We start from the raw sequence: 3,850 nt of genomic DNA on the forward strand, positions 1-3,850 counted from the left end.
AACGAAATGTATGGAAGATGGATCTTCAAGTACTTTCAAGAAATTACTTTCATGGATGAATATGTTTAAAAATGTAGGCCGGACTGTCAAGAAATTCATTAGCAAACTATCGGGATTATCATTACAACTGTTGGCATGTATTATTTCCATTGTCATTTGTAGAATAATGGTATGTGCTATGCTCAATGATCTGTACACGAATATCATGAATAATAGTTACTGGTGAATGAAAATGAACTACAATATCGGGTCATCAAAATAGTCGCACTAACGATTCTAATGGCTTACATTCAAAAATAGTAACTGTTGCATTTTTTTAATATCATAAGTATATCGTAACAAATAATATAGTAGACTTTTGAGTTTGCATTATCGTTCCTACGAAAACTATACTTTGATATTTTTAACTTCTATTTGATGAATGAAACAAATATGATTGTTGTGATTGTTGTTCTAACTTAACTAATAAAAATAGCAATGTGAACACAACGTTCGATTTAAAATTCAAATATAGAATGATATATCAGGGCATAACATTTTCATCTATTGATAACTTTTAAATCTTAATTCAAGATTCACAATATAGTGTTTGACTGAATTATTCTATTATATTCAACTTACCCCTATCGAACTCTTACTGAACCTATATAACTAATTTAGTTTCACATCTCTACGTAAATCTATATTTAATTAAACAAAATATTTGTTCTAAGAATTCATATGACGACTGCAATAACATAGCATAAGTATCTCTACATGTTATACGAATTGTTTCCCATTAATGTAAGAATGAGAATGAAAAATATAGTTGTTATCACTCTACGCAAGAGATAGAAATTCAAATATGGTAGTTTGATTTGATGGATAACGATCATATTTTTCATTTTAATAGCCAAATAATGGGAAACAAACAGGGGCTAAATTATGAGTGAATTGCCTAAATAGTTATTGAACTTTACAGAAGGTTTCCACGAGGTCACTGAACCTTTAAACCCACGAGGTCACTGAACCTTTAAAATCATCTCACTTATCACTAAACTTTTATTTTGTAATCTCGTTAGTCACTGAGCTCAAATTCCATTAAAACAATGGAGTGTTGACATGGCTGGTTGACATGGCGAAACTCCCTCAATAACAAAGGAAAAAAAAATGAAAAAAAGAAAGTTGAACTAAAACACAACAAATTCGCACCAGCAGAAGATATCTCCATCTCCCTCCTCAAAATCAACCACCACTAGTCATTGTAAACCACATCTTCGACACCCATAGCCATCACTAATTAATAGCAAATTCGCATATCAACAAAAAATAGGCAGATTTATGTCAAACGGCTAAAAAGTTGGGCAGATTTTGATTTAGAAAATTGGAGCTAGTAATGGATTAATTAATTCAATTAAGGAGTTATTCAAGGTTATATTAACCTGCTGAAGGTTGTACTGGGTCCAATTTGTTGCAATGACATCATCTTGCCCATCAATTGGAGGCGAATTCACCTCGGGTGCATGCATGCATGTGGGGACTAAAAATTTGAGCCTGAAAATTTAGCATTGCTTCACTATTTGATGATATGAAATCATGGTTGGATGTGCCTTAGAGTGTAGACGAGGCCAATATGTGTTGGCCGTGATGGGTTTACTAGAAGGGTGGTTGCTTCCAAGTTTTTTGGCCGCCAACGGTGAGAGGTTTGGTGGTTATCGGGGGTAGGTTTGGGGGTGGCATGAGGCCGGGATGGTGGTTGGGATTTGTTGGGCGAGTGAGGCCGATATCTGTAGCGGTGATACCCGACGGCCTAGGTGGCAGGATGGTGGTTTTTTGGAGGTGGGAATTGACAGTGTGTGGCAGTGAACGTGGTTTTGATTTTTTTTTAATAAAACACGTTTTAATTCAAAAAAATCCACGTGTATAGCATTTGCTTGACTTGGCATCCACTAGTTGACACATTAGCCAACCACATCAACACTACATCAACTTTTTTAACAGAATTTGAGTTCGGTGATGAATGACATTACAAAATGAAAGTTTAGTGATGAATGATGTGATTTTTAAAGTTCAATGACCTTATGAAAACTTTCTGTAAAGTTCAATGACTATTTGGGCAATTCACTTCTAAATTACAGAATTTTAATATGTGGTCTAAATTTAAAACTCACTCTTGATTCGCATTATATTCACAAAATCATTGAATTTGTGATTAAGTAATTCAACGCATTAAATTCATAATAATATCGATACATATATGATAAAATAACAAGAATCTTGAATAAAAGAAATAAAGGGTTTCAAATAGATTACATTATTCGCCATAATATAAAATTTAGCTATTCATAATGTAAAAATAAAAAACATGTGATTGTCATTTGAATACATTACCGAATTTTGATCAAAGATGTAGAAAAAACCATTAATTTTGCGTCAAGATCATTTTCCTCTTCCATTCAATACTTCAGACATTGAATTTCTTGATGTTTCTCTCCTTTGATTTGCTCTCTTCAATTTCCAATGTATGTTTTTCTTCTCAATGTGTTCGACCCCCTAAATGTGCCTTTCTTCTTCTCTTTATACTCCCCATCATGTTTGTGTCGAATGTAGAGTTTTTATAGACTTTAAAATGGGCCCAAAAAAGCATCCTAGATGTCCTTCAGGTGGTGCCATGACGTCGCGTAGTTTTCTGCAATAGCATTGCAGCGCCTTAAGTGTAGCGCCACGCTGTTTTTCAGGTCAGTAGATGTCTCCCTTTTCTATTTTGATGTAGGAAATTGACTATTTTGCCTTTTTGTTCCTCTTTTCTCCTCGATTTATGCCTATAGTCTTCTTTTTTATTTTTTATTTTTTCATGATTTGCACTGATATTTGATTCAATTAATAAACTGGGACGATTGGTAGAGAGAAGATAACTCCCACCATGTTGAACAATTCCCGCTATGTCGAATAGCGCCTATCATGATATAGCGACTGTCGTTGTGCCAGTTCGATTGACGCTATGTTCGCTTGCTCATAGGGTACAGATACCTTTTAGCATGTCAGGTGATGCTTGTCATAGTAGAGTGTTTATTGCTATGCTAGTCTGAATCTCGCCACACGCGGACCGATCGCTGTTATCCGAATTACCCGAATATCATTGGAACTAGTCAATAACCATTCTAATGGTTATCATTAAACCCGTTATCGGAGTAGTGGGTGGAGGGTAACTACTGAACAAATGGAAAAAATCGCCTAAGGAGCGAGCAGGTTTTATAAGAACATGTGGATGATAACTGTCCGGCGATTATGTGATGACAGAAGCCTATAAATACCCCATGGAAGGGTCAGGTGAAAGAGATCTCTCTTTTCCAGAAAAAAATATTATCGTCTGTCATTGATGCTATTCTTTGAAATTCTTTATCTAAAAACGATTATTGATTTTCATGCAAAGGTAAAACGGGGAAGGAAACATCAGCCTCTTTTTTGCAAGATCACCGAAGGACAAGAGACAACTTTTTCCCTTCCAAGAAGGCACGGAGTTGCATCGTAACTATTTCATGCACTATCTCACCAATCTTATAAAACAATACTAATAAACACATTAAAAATATTCAATACTCATAAGATCTAACTATAATCAAATTAAAATGGAACAAAATTTGTGAGTAAAACATACTCGTCAGTAACAATATTGTACAATATTAGATGTCATGCGTGTTAATAACCAAAATCAAGCATTCATTAACACAAATCTCAGCTTCCTTGCAACTTCCATCCGTTATCTATGCATACGAACTGCCTCCCAAGCAAAACAACAAATCTCAAGTATTCACTCATACCTGAATGTAAGTAAAATAAAATGGTAAGCATGCTACACAAATTTAGCCCC

This window comes from Olea europaea, unplaced genomic scaffold (genome assembly GCF_002742605.1).
Source record: "Olea europaea var. sylvestris unplaced genomic scaffold, O_europaea_v1 scaffold4755, whole genome shotgun sequence".
Taxonomy (NCBI): Eukaryota; Viridiplantae; Streptophyta; class Magnoliopsida; order Lamiales; family Oleaceae; genus Olea; species Olea europaea.